The 21,124-nt window shown below is 43.0% G+C and overlaps 1 protein-coding gene across 3 annotated transcripts in view; it reads left to right on the top strand.

Moving 5' to 3' along the window:
- The first annotated feature begins 2,141 nt into the window (after window positions 1-2,141).
- The window catches only part of GPD2 (glycerol-3-phosphate dehydrogenase 2), a 142,555-nt gene continuing 123,572 nt past the window's right edge, over window positions 2,142-21,124 (top strand). Inside the window, exon 1 of one of the 3 annotated variants that reach the window (XM_030324216.1) lies at window positions 2,142-2,287. The gene's annotated coding sequence lies outside the window, so the exon portion shown is untranslated. Of the gene's footprint in view, window positions 2,288-2,760; window positions 2,909-21,124 lie in introns of those variants that run through there. The other 2 variants (XM_030324215.2, XM_030324218.1) reach the window with 2 other exon arrangements.

The raw sequence follows: 21,124 nt of genomic DNA on the forward strand, positions 1-21,124 counted from the left end.
GTTCGAGCCCTGCGTCAGGCTCTGGGCTGATGGCTCAGAGCCTGGAGCCTGTTTCCGATTCTGTGTCTCCCTCTCTCTCTGCCCCTCCCCCGTTCATGCTGTGTCTCTCTCTGTCCCAAAAATAAATAAACGTTGAAAAAAAAAATTAAAAAAAAAAAAATGAACAGTGTTTAGCCACTTTTGTCGTGAACAAGTGGATGCCTAATTTATGCTGAATACTTACAAATTACCATGTTTTATGCAGTAATTGGAAGTAACTTTTATAACAATTTTCTATTTTGGGGCACCTGGGTGGCTAGGTTGGTTAAGCGTCTGACTCTTGATTTCTGTTCAGGTCCTGATTTCACAGTTTATAGGATGGAGCCCCTGCATGGGGCTGTGAGCTGACAGTGCAGAGCCTGCTTGGGATTCTCTCTCCCTCTCTCTGCCCCTCCCCTGCTGACATTAATTTTCTCAAATTAAAAAACATTTAAAAAATAACAGTTTTTTTAATTTTAAAATTATTTTTTCAAGGCTGTGGTTGAGATTAGATGTATTTAGAGGATGGAGATATGGAGCCAGAGGTGGGTTGTTTAGAAAAAGAAGGTCCAGAGTGACCGGTAGGCTCATGATGGTAAGTTTCTTGTCTCTCCTTGCCTAAGCCCTCCCATATCCACCTTTTCCTTTGGTGCCTTTCCTGAAATCCAGCAGATGCCTAGTGTCCTTCTGCTCTCCTCTGGTCGCTCTTGGCCCCAGTTTTGGCAAATGAAATTATGTCCGATGCTTCTGACTTTTCTCAGCTCCTCAAAATCCTCTCCCTTCTCCCCTGTTCTATGCCATCAGTCTGACTTTGGTTTCGGCCATTAGGGATGGCCATGGGTTATTGAGAACTGAATCCCCACTGGCTTGTTAGCTAGCAAGGTGACCAGGATTTTGTGGGGGGAAATAAACAGTAGACATAATAAAGTCTGGAACAAATCGTTCATCTAAACGTTCATTTCAAATCAGTAAACACTTATCAAACATCTATTGTGTCATAGGCACTGTGGTAGATACCAGGGTACAGAAGGAAATAGGTAGTCTCCATTTTCCAAGAACTGAACCGTTCTGGGAGAATTAGTGGGAAGGAAACACAGGACTGACACTTCAGTTCAACCAGATTATTCCCTTTCTGGGTAACCTGTTGCTTTTTTAGATAAATGATATAGAATTGGGATTTGAACAAAATGTGGAAACAGTGCTTTGTTACAGGGGTTCTCTGTAATACCTGAGGGGAATGTTTAAGCAGTTGTTCACAAGCTTTAGTGTGCAAGAGAATCACTGGAAGAGCTTGTTAAATCAGATAGCTAGGTGCCAGCCCCAGAGTTTAGGGATCAAGTAGTTGGGAGTGAAGCCGAGAATTTGTATTTCCATTAAGTTCTTCGATGCTGCTGCTGGCTCCCACCACTGCCCTTTCAGAGCCACAGTTTTAAACGTAAGGATTTCCAGGTTCCATCTATGCTCGGTGTGGGAGTGGGAACCTGGGATTGATCATTTTATACCTGCCTTCCCATTCTAATATGCATCCAAGGTTGAGAACCATTTGGACAGGCTGGTTTCCTGACATTTACTGTGAGCTTGGGACCCAATGAATCTACACATTACTTTATGCCAATTACAATAGTTATGACTTAATTAAATTATGACTTAAAGAAATTAGCACATGACTTAATAAGTAATTGGCTTTAAAAAACCCAGCACTGCGATTTGGGTTCAAACTAATTTGGCTGCCTTCCTTTGGAAGGTCTTTCCAACCCTCCCCTGGGTATTTTCCAACACCACGGTAGAAACCTTCTTTGCAAAACTCCCAGAGGTTGTTGGAGGAAAGGTCTTAAGGATATGGGGTCCATTTGAGCCCCATGTGCGCCCTCCCTGGGTCCACTTGGGCTTGCTTAGCTCTGGTGGTTCCAAGTAAGCTGGGCATGCTCAGTGGGCAGGGTCGGTTTTAGGGGGTGCATCTGGGAAGCCTGCTGCTCCGCTGCCGGGGCTCTGCGCCTCCCCCCACCTGTATGAGGCCGGGCCTGAGGCGCCTTCGCTCGGCATCCCCCCCTCTCCCGCCGGGGCTTGGCCTTCCCTGCGGGTTCCTGCGCTGACATTCAGCGGGCAGGTCGGGAGGTCGAGAGCGTGCGGAGGGGATCCGCGCGAGGGCTTTGGGCTCTGACGGCCGGGTCCCAGGGGTCCGCCCGCTTCCTAGAAGCGTTTCTAGGCCCAGGGAAGCCTTTCTGCCGAGGAGGGGAAGTCAGATCCGGGGCGGACGACGAGAAATCAGGTAAGCCAGCCCGCCGGCGTGCAGGCGGTCTGGTGTCTCCTCTCTCGCGGGCAGGTGGCCAGGGCCGAGGCAACCGGGCACATCCCCCACCGTCCCCGGGCCTAGCCCAGCCCAGGCTTTCCAGCCCGCGAGCAAGGCGGGGCTCGGGGCGGGAGCCGCAGCCCGGGGCGAGGGCCAACGCCTCGGCGCGCCGCCGCCCCACCCGGCGGGCCCCGCGGCCCCGCCAGGTCACGTTCCTCGGGGTCGCCGGCCGCCCGCTGGTTCGCGACGCTTCACCCCCTCGCCTCGGCCCCGGCTCCCGCCTCCACTTCCGCGTTTCCCTGCAGGGCCGAGCGGCCCGGGCGGGAGGAATCCGGGCGGGACGCGGCCGCCGCGCCAGCCCCAGGGGAGGGAGGAGGAGCGGCAGCGGGGAGGGGTTGGGGCGGGGGGGGGGAGGAAGTCGCCGGGGAGGCGGTGCCGCGGCGGGTTGCACTGGCCCGGGCTGCCCGGGAGTGACAGCCACGCGCGCCGCGCCGCGAGGATCAGGGCCGAGTCTCTGATTCGGGGGGAGGCAGAGACTCCGCCCCGCCGGGAGGAACTGGGGGCTCCTGCGCTCCCCTCGCGCGACAGGACCGATCTCAGGTGTGTGCTTCCTGGGAGACCCCCTTCCCGCGCCCCCGGGGTCGTGGCGGAGAGCAATCCCGTTCTGACCCGGGCGAGTCCTCTAGGACTCCGGCGTTGACTGGGGGGTGGGAGAGAGTTTAGGGTTCCTCCCCAGCAACAGAAGGGGGACTCATTCTCGAGTAGGGGTTAGTATTTACATTTTGGCGGGCGGTGGGGTGTAATACATCTGGGGCGAGGGTTGGTATCTCATGGAAAGTTTGCGGCAAACTTTTGGCTTGTGGATGCCGCTCTCCTCCTGAGGATTGGCGCTCCCTTCTGAAGCAAGGGAGGAAAAGATTCTAGAAGGGGGGCTGAGGCTCCGTTGAGGACCTTAGCTGCTGGAGTGTGACAGTCCCAGGAGGAAATGGAAAGTGTACACCGATGAGCCTAAAACAGCCCCCTCAGCTTCTCTGAGCAAAAATAGATTTGCAGAGTGCTTTGGCAGAAAGGTAGAGAGAGCCCTGTGAATGAAGTGCTGCTCTCAGCACTTGGTGTCTACGCTGCCTTCTACCTTCTGCACGGGAGCATTCACTTGCTAACAGCCTTCCTTGAGAGTTTCAGAGTAACTTACAACCAAATTCTCACAGCCTTCGTGACATGGGCCAACCCACATTATACATCCCATTATACCTATCGTGAGAGGCAGCGGTAGACACAGCTAACAGTTAATTTGGTCAGCTTATAAATAGTTTTGTATAATTAGGTGAGGGAAGGGGGGGGACTTACACCATTTGTTGCTTAAAACAAAACTGTTAGAATTTTGCATATGTTTCAAGTTTGATGTGCAGTATATTTTTGGACTGTGGACGGTAATGGCAATTGCCACACTGGGGCCAGGCCCTTCCTGCCTGCTTCTGACTACTGTGGTCCCTGAGTTCTACAGGGACAGCTGGGTGCCATTGCCCAATGGATACCGTGTGCAGCCTGGGGAACTTTATGCTGTGGATGTTGAAACGCCTTTCTGTTCCTTGTAAGGACATATGTCAAGTTACAATACTGTCTTGATTTTTAAAAATCAACTTTTCAAATAAAGCAGTGTTACCTTAGTAAAAACAGGATAAGAGGCGGTGTTTTGAGTTTGACAAACAACATTGTGGGAGCTGTCCATTCTGGTATCTCATACAGTCATTTTGTAAAGAAACTGAGCATTATTAAAGCTATCCTTTGTTTTCCCTCTCTTTGATTTATTTTTTATTTTTTTAATGTTTATTTATTTTTGAGAGACAGAGTGTGAGCAAGGGAGGGGCAGAGAGAGAGGGAGACACAGAATCTGAAACAGGCTGCAGGCTCTGAGCGGTCAGCACAGAGCCCCATGTGGGGCTCAAACTCACAGACACGAGATCATGACCTCAGTCGAAGTCTGACACGTTTAACCGACTGAGCCACCCAGGTGCCCCTCCCTCTCTCTGATGTATTAAAAGATGTATTGAGGGCTTAGTAATGGGCAAGAAGGCCGCAGTGTTACCAATTGTCATGGGTTTTATCCCCTCCCCCTTTAGTTCTTGTAACTATTTAATCTCATTATAGCTATTTAAAGAGGTTCGATTATCATTGTAAGTAAATCATATTGGCAAACTATTATAACTCTGAAATTATTCTGTCCGGTTATTTGTTTTCTGTCTCTCATCACGAGAATGTAAATTCCATGAGAAGAGTTGGTCTGCTTCACACAGATTCCTATTTCTAGTGCCTAGAATGGTGACTAGTAACAAGTACTCAATAAATATTTTCTCAATGAATGACTGAACTGTGGGACAAACTCTAGCTGAGTGTAGTGGGGGGAAGAAAACAAGACTTCGGCCTTTGGTAACCTGCTCAAACTCACGGAGCCTCAATTGTCTCATTGGCACAGTGTGGATAATATATGATATAACATATGTAAAATGGCTAGTGATGTACCTGTTAGGGGGTAGACTTCAAAATATTAGCTTCCTTCCTTCTTACCTGTTTTTCTTTTTGTATTCAAAAGGGAAAGAATTGGGCAAAGAATAGAAAATTTAGCTCTTGCTGCTTGTGCTTGAATTATCCAGGCATTATCTCCTTTCCTGTGGTGTGGGTGCTTAAGGGGGAAGGTGGTTAGTGGGAATCCCTTATTACAGAAGGAAACAGTTTTCCAGATAAGTATCCAATTTCTCCTCTTTATGTTTTAAAATTTTTTTTTAAACGTTTATTTATTTTTGAGACAGAGAGAGACAGAGCATGAATGGGGGAGGGGCAGAGAGAGAGGGAGACACAGAATTGGAAGCAGGCTCCAGGCTCTGAGCCATCAGCCCAGAGCCCAACGCGGGGCTTGAACTCACGGACCGCAAGATGGTGACCTGAGCTGAAGTTGCACACCCAACCGACTGAGCCACTCAGGCGCCCCTCCTCTTTATTTTTTTAATGTGATGACGCTTCTGCTTAGGTTTTTCAAAACTTGAGTCTTTCTGCTTGTCAACACCAGAACTCACAAGGGTGTCCCTAAGTGCGGAAACAGCACTTCAGAGAACATCGGAAATAAAACACATTTGACCTTGAACAACTTGGGTTTGAACGGTGTATGTCCATTTTTATGCAGATTTTTTCGATAAATACAGTATACTACTGTGAATGGATTTTTTTTTTACGATTTCCTTCTTTGAAAAGTTTATTGATTTTGAGAGCCAGAAAAAGAGTGAGCACACACGCACATGAACGGAGGAGGGGCAGAGAGAGAGAGGGAGAGAGAGAAGGCCAAGCAGGCCGCATGCTCAGCACAGAGCCCAGCATGGGCTCGATCCCACGACCGTGAGATCGTGACCTGAGCCAAAATCAAGTGTCAGAAGGGTCTGATGCTTAACCAACTGAGCCATCCAGGCACCCCTTTTTTATAATTTTCTTAATAACATTTTCTTTTCTTTAGCTTACTTTATTATAAGAATACAGTGTATATTACATATAACATACAAAACATGTGTTAATCAACTCTGTTATCAGTAAAGCTTCTAGTCAACAGTAGGCTATTAATAGTCAAGGTTTTGGGAAGTCAGAAGTTACATGTGGATTTTCAGTTGTGCAGGGGGTCAGCACCCCTAACTCCTGCATTGTTCAGAGGTCAAATGTACATTTAGCTCTTGACTTCTTGAATGCAGTTTTTTGTAGGCTTGTGTAGCATTATTACATAGTAGCAAGTGCTAGAAAAAGAAAAACTATGGTTTTCTTGCTTTTGAGAGAGTTTGTTTAACAAGGTAAAATATATGGATGTAAAACAGTTAAGGACCAGCATAAGATCTCTTATAATCATATACCCATTGAGAGAATGTTGGCTTTAACTGAGTGGTTATGGAGGGGAGATATTAATGTGGCTCAAATAGTTGAGACAGTTTTGTGGTGAAGAGAATGTCACTTTAGCTACAGAGAGACCTCAAGTTTCCTGAAGATTACAGCAAAAAAGAGGTCAGCATTGTATCACGAATGTTTGCTATTTTGTATTTCAGCATATTGAAAAAGCCAGCACAACCCTAAGCTTTCAAAAATGAACTTTCTGTGGAAAAGTATTAAAAGCCCACAGTAAAATTCTGTATGTGCACTAAATAACACTTTTCACTATATCTCTGAAGTTTTAAAGCCTAGGATTGGAGTTAAGAATTGTAACTCATCATTCTTGCCACTTTTAACCCACTTGCATAAAAATGTATCACGTGGCCTGCCTGTCACTCTTTCCAGTTGTATATAATGGGATATATTTTTTATCTGATGTTTCCAGAGAAAATTACTGGTCATGAGTTGTGGGATCTCCACAACTGGCTAATTTCAGGAGTGTTGTTTAATGAGATAGGGAAGGACTGAATGGAACTAGACTAAGAAGAAGAAGAAGATGATGATGATGATTTAATGTTTTTTATTTAATTTTGAGAGACAGAGAAAGACTGAGTGTGAGCGGGGGAGGGGCAGACAGCGAGGGAGACACAGAAACCAAAGCAGGCTCCAAGCTCTGAGGTGCCAGCACAGAGCCCGATGCAGGGCTTGGACTCATGAATCTTGAGATCATGACCTGAGCTTGAGCCGAAGTCGGACTCTCAACCGACTGAGCCACCCAGGTGCCCCAAGAAGATTATTATTGATGTGTTTCTAGATGCTCATCCACATACTTAGATAATTCCATCAAAATTCATCACCTTTGAGGTAAGAAGAAAACTCAGAGGTTGTGTTCTAGAGGAAGAAGCAGCTAATAAAGGGCATAGTGTACATTTCCTTGTTGACATGATGGGGGAAAGAAAAGGAGGAGGGAGAGATGATCATATTCAACTTCAGTGAGAAAGACCAGGGCTAAGGCAAGCCAAGACATCTCTAGCAACTTCAGAGTAGACCTCTTCCTGTATTATCTGACCAGGGATTGATCTCCGGAACTTTTCAGGAAAAGGAAACGCGGCAGCCGACGTTTTGAATACCTGAGGATGTTTAGGTAATGATTGTGGTCAGAGTTTGTCCAGAACTCTGATTCTGTGTCCTGACATGAATGAGACCATGTTTTTTGTTTTTTGCGTTTTTTTTTTTTTTGTTTGTTTGTTTTTTCTTGTTTTCCAGGATTTTCATCTTTTGTTGCGAGTTCCTACTGCCTCTTTGGGTTAAATATTTCTTCCTAGATCATATCTGTGCTCTTGTTTCCCATTTTTCAGCTGAAATTTTTATGTTGGTTCTTTCAAAATGAGATTTCTGACTTATGCATCAGACAAAACATGGTTTCCAATTTTAATTAGGTCAAGCTGGCATTTGGTCAGTTCACTAAAATTAGTAGGAGAAAACTAATTAATGGAAAATGTTTCCCCCCTACCTAAAAATGTATTGTGATGTATGTATTAACAAAATTTTAAATCATTATTTGGGAACATTTATTTATTTTTCTGGCAAAATGAAATTATTACTGATTTACTTTATTTTTTCATAGTGAGATCTGTTAAAGTGTGGGTGCTTTTTAAACAATGACTTCAATTTAGATTGTTCAAGCTTCATATTCTTTAGTGTTATGTCCTCTGCGGAAGCTCATATTTGATTGCCCACTTATATCCTACTATAAAAAGGTTTTATAATATAGAGAGGGAAACAAACCCCACAAACTATAACAGAGAAGTTGTTTTCTGAAATGGATTTTCTAGAATTTGCTACTATCAAACGAGATGGCCTCCCAGTATGACTTGGTGACTTATGCTTAGAGAGCTTTATTACTTACCTTGTATCCACAAGTGGCTGCTAAGGCCAGATGGTTATATGAAGATGAACAAAAGTTTCTGTTCAAAGTAAACATTTTAGGAAATTTTTAGCTAAGATTTTATACCACTAGTATTTTAATAAGACACAACACACTTCTAAATGTATTTGATAAGTGATGAAAATAATATAGCTTAGGGTATTAGGTTCTTAGAAGCCATTTTCCTTTTATTTAAACTGGATAAAGAAAGGATGTTTGTTTCATTGTGGTAATGTCAAAACTGTTTGGATCATATCACTTTCTGCTCTACTCTTCCATGGGTTATTCTGACTTATTGGGTCAAATTCCAAATATTTGTCTTTGAATTCATAGATCTCTCTAAACGTGTTCCAATATTAAGGTTGTATCCTTACCTTCCCTCTGATCCAGCCACTATGGACTCCTTGGAATTGCCTAAATCTGTCCTACTTCCATTGCTGCCTCCATATGAATGCTCTTCTCTGTACTTCACCATTTTGAAATCTTACCAACCCTTGAATGTCCTGACCATTGGCTACGAGGTTCATGGTGCTTTCCCTCGCTGCCCCAGTCAGAAGTGTTTTGTACATTTCCTAATCCTGCAACTACTTTTTTTTTTTTTTTATGCCACTGTTAAGTCTTCCGTTTTCTCCTGTATTAGCTAATGATTTGAAAACGTATCATTACCTTTTCTGCAGATCTTGCAGACCAAGGACTGGATCTTACACAATTTTATAGACTTCACAGGCCTAGCCCCAGTGCCTTGCACATGGGGAATGCCTAGTAAATAGTTGTTAAATAAGTGATTGCCTTATATAATGCACTTATCCTTTAGTTACTTAGGAAACCTGTGATAGAAATGAGTTGGGTATGATTGGACAGAAGATAACACAGGTAGGTGCAGTTCAGGTAATCAGTTAAACTAGATAGTTTCAACTTTCTCTTCTTCAGGCCTCCTATTTTTTCTTTACACATTTGGCACTTAAAAAAATTTTTGTTTTTAATGTTTTTATTTATTTTTGAGACAGAGAGAAACAGAGCATGAGCAGGGGAGGGGCAGAGAGAGAGAGGGAGACACAGAATCCGAAGCAGGCTCCAGGCTCTGAGCTGTCAGCACAGAGCCCGACGCGGGGCTCAAACTCACAGACTGTGAGATCATGACCTGAGCTGAAGTCAGACGCCCAAACGACTGAGCCACCCAGGTGCCCCGGCACTTTTGATATCCCAAAATACCGTATTTAGGAGGAGGAAAGGAAATCACTCCAGGTGAACCAACGTTATAAAAGCAATCCCTGAGGAAAACAAGTGGAGGAATCTGCAAAGGAGGTCATTTAGTATCCACTGAGGGCTCTCTTCTTTTCATCAATCTCCCCCTTCTCTCCCACCTGCTCACCTCATCTAGTCTCTTAAAAAAGAAGCTGGAAAATTAATTTATAAAAAGATGATTGATAAAATTAATTTGTCACCTTATCAAAAGTCTCTGGATTCTAAAGAGACAAAACATTGAGTACCGTTTATGTAAGCTAGGGGAAGGAATCTTTGGGGAGCGCTGTTTACCTGAGCATCCTGAAATCATTGTATAGCCACTTCAGTGTGGCTTTGGTCAGTTTCTGCCACCTTCAATTTCTTTCTCTATAAAAGGAGGTGGGCTGCATGAATTTAAAGCCCATAACAGCATAAAGTATCTTAGTACTCTTCTAAGGTGAGGCCAGTCTTGGCTAGTGGATGCTGTTCACTGCTGGACCCTTGACCTAACTTTTGCTCTTCTCCAAATTTGGGATCTCCTTACTCCCAGCCTCTCTGGCTGTACTTGTTTTGACCTCCAATGTAGCACTCACATGTGGAGGATGCTGCCCTCTTTGCATCCCGGCCCCTGACTTACCCTCATAGGATTTGTTGCAACACATGTACTTTTACTTCCTTCTTCCATCATGTTTGCTAGTGTTAACCCCTTTCCCTCCTCCTAATGCACCATGAAGTAGCTGGGATATTTATCTAAAAAAACATAGATTTATGGAATTGTAAAATAGGAAAAGGGTTAGAGGTAACCCAACTCTGTCTTTTTATTATGAATAATAAATAGTAATGTTAGGTATCATTTATTGAGCAATCACCATTTTCTAGGTTCTGTTCTAAGCACTTTGCTTACATTATTTCATATAGCAACAGCAAATTCTTTTAGATCAGTGATGAAACACAGTTCCAGAGAACTTCAGTGACCCACCCAAAGCCACAGTTTTCTGGCATGACTGAAACTCCCTTGAAAACTGTGCAAAGAAATAATGAACCCAGGGATAATCCTTCTGGTATTTCTGTAATGTATTTCCTGCTTTTGGCCACTTTGGATTCTGCTGCTTGACTCATTGAACTTTGCCTTTTAACACTTTCCACTTCCTAATATTTTACCCTGTGGTTCAGCAGTTTTCACCAGTGATGCTGAACTTGTTCAAACATTGAAGGCATAGCACCATATGCCTGCCTAAAGTAATATTCCTCTTGATCTGATTTCTAGGAACCCATGACATTGTTAAAATCTTCTTAGTGTTAATGGATGTGGAAACAGCCTGCAACTTGGTGCTCCTCTGCTTTTCCCACTCCTGCACCTGGGTTTGTGAATGCTACTGGGAAAATGAACGCAGTCATGCAAATTGGAGGTCCATACAAACTCACATTCTCCAGTTCTTGCCATGAGGCAAGTTCTTTTACCTGTTTTTAGACCACATCTTTTCCCATTTCCTGCCATGGTTTTACCAAACTTCAGCATCTTCTTTGAGCCTTTTACCCGACCTGTGCATTTCTTTATCAGATGATTGTTGGTGGTTAGGGGCAAACTAAACTGTTGGAAGGATCTGAAAGTAGATAAAAACACAAGCACAACAGATGTTTGTTTCTTGATCATATCATAGTCTTGATCCGTGAATGGCTTTCCTCCACTTGATTGTTTAGACACCACACCCTGGAATCTTCTGTTGTGTGACTGCCATTCCTCAGGGCTTTGTTTTCAACTGTGTCCATTTAGTGGAAGGAGAAAGAGAAGAAGCATATCCACTTTCTAAACACTTAGTCTCGTAACGAATATGTCACTTCCCCTCACATACCATTGGCCAGAAATCAGGTGCACGGTCACACTTACCAGCAAAGGGAGATTGGCAAATGCAGTCTAGCTGGGAGCAGAAGAGATTGTGGGCTTTTTGTGAAGTAAGCTGTTTCCTTCACAGTGCTTTGCATCCTATTGTACTGAGAAAGCAGAGATATCATGTCAACTCATAATATTTCAGTCTCTCTTCCACATCTTCCCTGTAACTGAATCCATCGACTCCATCATTAACTACCGAGTCAGAGGTAGAGTTATTCAAAGTGGGTTCTTTCGCCAATACTCAGATCCCCCGTCCCTTTCACTACCTTCCTCTATAAAATTTGTCCCTGTTCATCTATATTTTAAATATTTACAAGATGGGGCGCCTGGGTGGCTCAGTCAGTTGGGCGTCCGACTTCGGCTCAGGTCATGATCTCGCGGTCTGTGGGTTTGAGCCCCGCGTCGGGCTCTGTGCTGACAGCTCAGAGCCTGGAAACTGCTTTGGATTCTGTGTTTTTCTTTCTCTCTTTGCCCCTCCCCCACTGATGCTCTGTCTGTCTCTCTCTCTCTCTGTCAAAAATAAACATTAAAAATTGTTTTAAATATTTGCAAGAATACTCAAGATTCTCCCATCACAAAAACAATTAAGACTAAAACCCAAAACTGTTCCTTTACCCTGTACTCCCCTCTAGCTAAGTGCTCACTTTCTCTTTCAAGCTGTTTTTCCCAACACTATTTTGTATATGTTGTTTTTCTATCTCTTCACCTTCCATTCACTCCACAGCTGTTGGAAGTTTGGCTTCTACCTTAGATGAATCTGCTATTGTATGATTATTGGTGTCCCTCTTACTAGCAAATCAACGGGACCTCATTACTTGAAATGTCTGTGATTCTGCTCATCCTCTCCTTTGTGAAGTTGAATTTTGTCTAGGCTACTATGACAACTTGTTTTTCTTTTGGACGTCTCCTTGTTGATCTCTTTCCAGGTTCTTCCCCTTGACATTGGAGTTTCTAGGGCCTGTCCTCACTTGTAGAAGCTCCCGGAACCACCACATTCATCCATATCCCTGATTTTAGTAATTCTTAAATCAACATCTCCAACCAAACCTCTTCCCTAGATTTAGACTCTAGACATTTCCACTTGGATGCCGCACAGTCAAGCTAGGACTCATCATCTCCCCCCACCTTCATCCTAATGCTGTTTCTCCTCTCATTGAAGAGTACTGCCATCCCTTCTCCCCTCCATATCATCCATTCATTTGTTAAATGTACCCCTCACCTACCACATGCCAGGCATTTTCCCACAAGTTGAGATTACAGTGGCGTACAAAACAGGTACGATCTCTGCTTTGTAGAGTTTCATTTTAGGGTGGGGAGAAGAAGATAATAACGATTAAATATAGAAGAGACGTATGAGATGATGAGAGCTATGTGATTATTTTGAATTTGGATGGCTTGGGAAGGCCTCTCTGAGGAGCTGACATTTGAGCTGGCTCCTGAATGACCAGAAGGAGTTAGCCGTGCAAAGATGAGGCACAGAACATGCCAGGCTGAGAAGACAGCTGGTGCCCAAACTCTAATTGGATTCTTGATGAATCTGATGGCAGAAGAAGGTAAATAAACCTGAACTGTAATGGGTGAGAGTGAGAGGCAGCCGTACGAGTTACCTGTGGCTACTGTTACAAATTACAGCAAATTCATTGGCTAAAAACAACAGAAAATAGATTTTCAGGAGGCCGGAAGTTCAGAATCAGTATCGCCAGTCTGAAATCAGAGTGTTGGCAGGTTGTGCTCTCTTCCAAGGTTCCAGGGGACAGTCTGTTCTTTTCCTCCGGGACAGTGGCTGTAGGCATTCATTCGCTTGTGGCTGTATCACTGCAATCTCTGCTTCTAGGGTCACATTGCATTCTCTTCTCCCATGTACCTCACATTTCCCTTTGCTTCTCTCTCTCTCTCTCTCTCTCTCTCTCTCTCTTTTAAATAACGTTTATTTATTTTTGAGAGAGAGAGACAGAGACAGAGTGCGAGCAGGGCAGTGGCAGAGAGAGAGGGATACACAGAATCTGAAGCAGGCTCCAGGTTCCGAGCCCAATACAGGGCTCGAACCCACTGAGTGCGAGCGTTGGAGGCTTAACCAGCTGAGCCACCCAAGTGCTCCCCCTTTGCTATCCTCTTATAAAGGTATATATGTCTGCATTTGGGATCTACCCTCATAATTCAGGATAATTTCACTATCTCAAGATCCTTTGTTGTTATTATTTTTTTTAAATTTTTTATTTAAGAAGTAACACAGACTTAGTTTAGAGAAATTGGAAAATAACTAAAAATTACAAAGGAAAAATATAAATCTCTGCCATTCCACAATTCAGAGATAAATACTCAACTAGTAACATTTTTTTTTTTTTAGTTTTGCCTTTTTAACTTCCAAGACACTTTAAAAAAAAAAAATATGAAATTTATTGTCAGATTGGTTTCCATACAACACCCAGTGCTCATCCCAACAGGTGCTTTCCTCAATGCCCATCATCCACTTTCCCCTCCCTCCCACCCTCACTAGTAATATTTTATAGTATTTTCTTATACACACATAATGGGTTATGGTTTGTGTATAATTTTGTAGCCTGCTTAAGAATTTGTTATGAAAAATTTCAAGCATATTTTGAAACAGATATTTAGAGATAAAAATAGTAAGATGAACTCCCACATATGCATCACCTTGATTAAATATCAAAAATTTGCTACCTTTGTTTCGTCCTATCCCACTTGTTTTTCTTTTTCTTTGCCATAGGACTCCAAGACAAATCCTAAACATCACGTTATTTTTACCCTCATTGAGGTCACTATGCATCTCTAACTATATGGATATTTTCTTACTACTACTCACAATGCCATTATTATAGCTAATGAAATTCACAGTAATCCTTCAATATCTAAAACTGATTCAAATAGAGATTTCCCTCATTAGTCTGTTGTTTTGCATGTAATGTTTGGGGAAACAGTTAATCTATAAAATAATTATTTTACCTGTATAATGTTTGAGTCTTTCATTTGGTCACATTTGTAGTCTTTTTTGTTGTGGTTGTTGTTGTATAAGATAACACTCCTAGGTTCCAGGGTCTGAGATATGGGTAGGTTTTGGGCACCACTATTCAACCTACCATAGTATCCAAAGAGCATCTTTAAAAAGTAACCAAGGGTCAGGTCTCATAGGGCTTTAGAAGCCAGGATAAGACATTTAGATTTTATTCTGTGGTGAGATAAGTCATTGAAAGGTCATGTGCTGATAAATGAAATAATGTGGTTTTGCTATAAAGCACTGTCTGTCAACTTCCCCCCTCCCCATTATATCTCTCCAAGAAGAAAAAATAAATTTAAATTAATTAACTAAAAATTTAAATCAATTGCTCCCTAGCAAGAGAGTATTCCATAATATTAAGGAATAAGAATTTGTTGGGGGGTGCCTGGATGGCTCAATCGGTTAAGTGTCCAACTCTTGATTTAGGCTCAGGTCATGATCTCACAGTTAATGGGATCGAGCCCTGAGTTAGGCTCTCAGCTGACAGCATGGAGCCTGCTTAGGATTCTTCTGGGTAGAGCTGAGCTTTGGAGGACCACAAATCACTGTAATGTGAGATTTTTTTTTTTTTTTTTTTAATTTTCATTCCCAAGACCAGTTTTGTCCCATTGTGGGTGTTTTTGCTCCCATTGAGAATGCATGTTATTGAAGACTGTTCAGACAGCTAAAGGTAGGTAGACTGGATTGTGGTAGGTAGGGGAGGAGAGGATGGAAGAAGGACTCCAGGTAAGAGTGAATTTTGGTTGTCCAACTGAGAAATTATAGTTGTATGGTCTTTTAGCATTCCTGGACCCAGTTTCAGTTTGTGTGTGGAGGTTTCTTCCAACACAATACCAGGCAATTCTATCACTATCTACCTGGAGATAGCATCAGATTCCATGGGTTAAGGGCTGGGCATACAAGACTGCCCTCCGTGCCTCATTTCAGTACCAGTTGTAAATCCCACGCTGTTAACTGTGCTTCTGACCGACTGGCTAAAGAGTGGAGGTTCTAACGACCTCCCTGTTAGGTGTGATTAATTTGCTAGAGTGGCTCACAGGTCATATGAATGACCAAATACATATATATTATAAATTATTATTAATGGGGCGCCTGGGTGGCGCAGTCGGTTAAGCGTCTGACTTCAGCCAGGTCACAATCTCGCGGTCCGTGAGTTCGAGCCCCGCGTCAGGCTCTGGGCTCATGGCTTGGAGCCTGGAGCCTGTTTCCGATTCTGTGTCTCCCTCTCTCTCTGCCCCTCCCCCGTTCATGCTGTGTCTCTCTCTGTCCCAAAAATAAATAAACGTTGAAAAAAATAAATAAATTATTGTATTGCAAATGGACAAGCATTGTGTTAAAGATGGAAAGAAGTGAATGGATTTAGGATTTGTTTTTGAGATAGAGTTAGTTGACTGCACTTGCTGATAGATAATTATCTAGAGACAGGAGACAAGAATCTGGACAAAGGCTTACATTTTTTACTTGTGCACCTGGGCCAGAAACTGGGAAGGGAAGATTTGGGAGAGAAGAAAGCTTGATGGAAGATACAAAGTATTCTGTTTTGGCTGTGTTAAGTGTGAGGCACTTATTAGACATTCCTTTGGAGGTGTAAGTTAGACGTTTGGATAAATGGAAGGGTTTTGGCCGAAGATACAGAGTTAGGAGTTATTTGCTTATAGTTTGTATCAGATACTTGATGGAATTACCTATTAGGAATGTATAGTTAGAGAGGGGGCCATTGGAGTCCTGTGTTATTTAGAAGAGAAGGAGTTGCCAATGGGGTAGGAGGGAAACCAGGAGAGTGTGGTGTCCCTGGCGTTAAGAGTTTAAATTATTTTTATAAGGAAATGTTTCTACTAAGTCAGAGAGATCGCGTTTGGCCAAATTAGGTCATTTGTGATTTTGACCATTTGACATATAGTTTAAGTAGAGAGGCTGGGACAGAAGCTCATTGAATTGTGTTGTGGAAGCAGAGTGCTTACAGACAACTCTTCCAAAAATTTCTGTTGTGAAGAGAAGCAGAGGAATGGAAAAGTTCTTTGAAGGAGATATTGGTTAGGGGAAGATTTGTTAGGACCAGAGAGTTGAAATAGAGACGAAATGATGGAATGATGAAGTAGAGAGGAAAAACTGATGAAGGCAGGAGAGAGTGATGGTTAATTGTTGGAGTGCAATGCTTGAAGAACCAGGAAGGGAGGAGATCCAAGGCACAAATGTAGAGGTTGGTCCTTACTAGGAACAGAGTCATTTCATTTATAGTAAAAGAATGCGGAAAGAATGGGTACAGAGGCTGATATGTCATGGTTTAGGTAGTGGGAAATTCTTTCCTAATCACTTCTACTTTCCCAAGGGAGTGTGATGATGTTGGAGAAGGGAGGGGTAAGATGGATTTTGGAAAAAAGGAGAATTGAAATAGCTATATTGAAACATCCTGGGGAAATATAATAGGATTACTGGTCAATGTGGATTGCCCATTAGAGATTTACAGCTGCGATTTTTTTTTTTTCCAGTCATGAATTTAAATTGAGGCTAGTTGTGGTTGTGTTTTTCTCTAGGCAGTTTCTTTAGCTGTTAGATGGGGGTGTAGAACAGGCAAATAGTTGCGTTTAACCAACTTGGGGATTTGCCAGGCAAGAATCAGAAAGAGAGGAACAAGTACTTGTAAGGGAGAGGTTACAGTCAAGGACCTTGACCCAAAGCTGGACTGAAAGGGAAGTGAGGGTGTAACTGATAGTGGAAAAAACTGAAGGGACCATGGACTGGAAAGCCAGATAATGCCAGGAAGATGTTGGAGTGGAAATAGAGGAGTAGATGAGCTGGAGAAAGAGAAGGTAGCGTTCACAGTGTGGGATTCTTGAAGCTGACATCTCGGAGCTGTTGCAAGTAATCATGATGCCAAAACCAGAGGTTATGGCAGTGTGAGTGGGTGGCTGAGGCAGTGTCAAAGAGAAGATCATCAGAGATGCAGCGATGTAGAAACTAGGGCTTCATGTAGATGTAGAGGACAGCAAGAATGAGCACAGGTATGTTTGGAAAGGAAACAGCCAGGTACTAAGGTCAGGGAATAAAGGGAAACTGCAGTAGATAGGTAAGTGATAGCAAGGGATAATGAGTGGTAAAGTCTCATGACATGAACTTCAAAACTGATAAGATTTGAAAGAGGATAGAGAAGTTGGAAGGTGACTTGGAGAGACACTTAGTCCATCTTCAGGCTGGGGGATTTTTGTGATAGGATCAGAGGTGTTACTCAAAGTATTTACAACTTTAATGGAATGGGTCTAACATTTGCAAGCCTTTGGTCTGGAGCAGCCCCATGGGGGGCTTTGGTGAAGACAGACATTAACTTAAATTGTGTAATCATTGCAAGGTCCCAGGGGAGGGGCGGTTATTACCCAGTTCAGAGATGTTTTGGTATTTTAGCCATGGGTGCAGCCATCCCTGTTCATAGTGGTTGAACATCAGACTTAAATGTGAGAGTATTAACAACCTCTTCTTTATGGGATGCTGGGAAAATGGTGTTAATAGGCTTCAGCCTTCAAAATTCAGGTTAAATCTTGCTTTCTGCATGTTTTTAGAACATTCAGAGAAGGAGACATTGTGGACTTTGCTAAGGATAGATTTTGAGTTCTAGAGGACAGTATGGAAAGGAGGGAGGGCTGCTGACAAGGTGAGAAATAGGGCAGTCTGGACTTCTGGTAATGACCAAAGTGTAGAGGATTGTGGAGCATGCTGGGATTGGTCCCCTAGTATCTTGGGGGAAGCTGGGTGCAGACCCTGTGGCAAGGGTGAGGAAAAGCCTCCTCAGAGTATCTGTAGCTCAAGGGCATCTCCTGATAGTGTGGTAGCCAATTGTAGTACAGAGGCCTCCTTGGGGCCTGAGGACTGCTGACAAATGGCTGGGAGCATCAGTCATCTCAGCCAAGATGGAGGTCTAACCCCTGGGGGAGGTGCTTTCCATTATGTGGCAGAAGCTAAGGAGTGCTGCTTCTGAGGGTAATCATCTTAGCAGTCTTTCCTCCAAAATGAAATGAGTCTTGGTGATCTCTGCTCCATTGTCACTGTCTTTGGTTTAATTTGGACCCTTAGGACTTTGTGTCAGGATATTTACATCCAGTCTCCTGATTTCCCTGCTCGCAGACTGACATCCTTTTAGTTTATCTCTAAACACTGCTCCAGGGAACTTGGAATGGGAGAATGGTCTTTTAAATTCAAATGTGATTCTGCCTATTCCTACTAGGAATGTTGTTAAGGACTAATATAACCTGTATAAATTGACAAGCACAGTCTTTATAACATAGTGTACAGCCAATAAATGTGCTTAAAAGCCTTCCTTGGCAATCTGTTGCCTACTGGACAAAAGCCAAAATCCTTTGAGTGGCATATAAGATCTCTAGAGATGTACCCCTGCTTGTCCATTCAGTCTCCTCACCTCCTCACTTATGACTCCTGCATACCATCCTGTGCTCTCGGCGTATCACATGCCCTTGTTCTTGAAAATACAGTATTCATTCACACCATCATGTCTTTGCTCATGTTCACCTAGGACCCGGCGAACCTTCAACATTTGAGCTTATTATTGCTTTCTCTACAGACCTGCCCTGATGATGTTCACTCTCATGGGCAATTACTCTGTTAGCCCCTTGTCCAAGCTTGATTTGTATCACTTGTATTTGTTTTAGAATCTTCTCTAAGCTCTGAGTTCTTAAAGATGGAAACTGTAAATTATTCATCTTTATTTACTCGCAGTTTAATATAGTAGGTGCCCAACGAATGTTGGTTGAATAAATGAAAATTCAATACATACTTGAGTTTACATGTGGCCTTTCTGTTGTGAGATCTACATCATATTTTGTGTGTCCTCTTTTTCTTTACTTCATCAGTGGAGGCAAATTTTCTGCTGGAGCAGAAGATGAATTGGTGACCATGTAGTTGGCTAGGATGGGAAGCAGATGTAATCCTGTGTTCTTTTTCTTTTACCCAGTGAATGTTATTTATTTGAGTTGTCCCATGATTCTGTTCACTACTGTCATTGTTTTATGCTGAGTTGCAATTATTGATTTTTTTAATGACACACTCAAAGGAATACAAACATCGAATAAATGTGGTTTTGTGGTTGTGTTACATATGATTGGTTGGGCAGTTTTCAGTGCCCACTTACAACTGCACGACTGGTGTGTAGAGCCTTTTGGAACCTTGGTTAAAATGCCCAGTTCCTTTGAGGTCTCTTCAAACCTTGGTTTCCTCATCCTACATGAACTAACTGATTAACTATACATAACAAAGAATAAAGAGAATGTAAACCAGACTTGAAGAGTAAGAGCCTAGTGAGAGAAGAGTGGGAAGGACACTGTGTGAAGTGTGAAATGAGGTGGTAGGAATGAGTCACTCTTTAGTGTAGGTGGGCAGGAATGGTTGGGGGATGGGAAGGGCAAAGGTGTATGGGGGGTGGAGGAGTCTGGGGGCAATAGGGGGGGATTCTGGGGGCATGGGTAAAGGTGGTTTGGGGGACACAGTAGATCATTGGGCATGGCTGGCATGCATTGAATGAATGATCAAAAAAGACCCATTTGGGCACTTAAGATGAGATGACTGACCCTTAGTCCCAGATTTGTGCTGCAAGGTTAACCAAAGTCATGGTCTATGTGTTTACATCCTGAGATCCAGGGCATCATGCTGGAAGGGATACATTCTTGAGAAATATCTTTGTTCTTTGAAAAAAATACTGACTCAGAGAGCTGACTGTTTTGATGGCATTTTATTTTATATTAGTATTTTCTCTAAGGTAGGTGGTGTTCAGGGTTTGTGATGGGGCCAGAGAGCAATTTCTCACCCTCTCCGAACTAAAAATAAATACCAAGAAATATTCTAAATAGAGGACCAAAAAAAAAAAAAAAAAAAAAAAAAAAACCAAAACAAAACAAAAGCACTCTTGTGGGTCAGAGTTGTCCCAGTGACTTGGGTTAACTTAGGCCACAAACCTTTGATCAAGCCTTTTACAGGGAATGTTTTAAATGCATCAGCTGAACTCTGGAGATAACCGTAAGAACACTGGACTCCACGGGATTAGAGCCTGATCTAAAATGAAAGAGCCACTGCCTCCCTGTGGCCTCTGTAATAGGCACCGTTGACCTGGAGTTAGATCTGTGTTAGATGTTAGGCTTTCTAGGGTTTTATTTATTTATTTATTTATTTATTTATTTATTTATTTTAAAGTTTTGTTTTTGTTTTTGTTTTTGTTTTTTTTTTGAGAGAGAGAGAGACAAAGCATGAATGGGGGAGGGGGGGAGAGAGAGAGAGAGAGGGAGAGGGAGACACAGAATCCGAAGCAGGCTCAGGCTCTGAGCTATCAGCACAGAGCCCGACGCGGGGCTCAAACTCACAGACTGTGAGATCATGACCTGAGCCGAAGTTGGACACTTAACCGACTGAGTCCCCCAGGCGCCCGTCTAGAGTTTTATTTTTGATAGAACACTCCACAAATAACAGTATACGTTCTGTTCGAGAGAACGTTTATTTGGGGAAAGGATGCTAGAGAGATGCCCGAAGAGGCCTGCCTACAGTGTTTTCAGGGCAGTGATGTGATTCATTTCCCTAGTCGGTGAGTCTTAAGTGCCCTTGCTTGATCAGAGCCAAGTGTCACATAGGCTACACAGGGCTATGACCCCATGTAGATTGGCTGTTTTTGTCCTCTTTAACTAGTCTTTTCTGTCACCCCAATTTGGCCTTGCTCATGTGGGAAACTATAGGTGCTCAGTAATCTTATATATTAGCAAGTGAGAGCTGTTGACCACAGATGTGTTTTTACATCTTATTTACATTATCTCAAATTCTCAGTCTAAATAGATGAGATTTTTATGGATGAGAAGCTCAGGCTCGCAA

The sequence above is a fragment of the Lynx canadensis genome, chromosome C1 (assembly GCF_007474595.2).
Source record: "Lynx canadensis isolate LIC74 chromosome C1, mLynCan4.pri.v2, whole genome shotgun sequence".
Classification (NCBI taxonomy): domain Eukaryota; kingdom Metazoa; phylum Chordata; class Mammalia; order Carnivora; family Felidae; genus Lynx; species Lynx canadensis.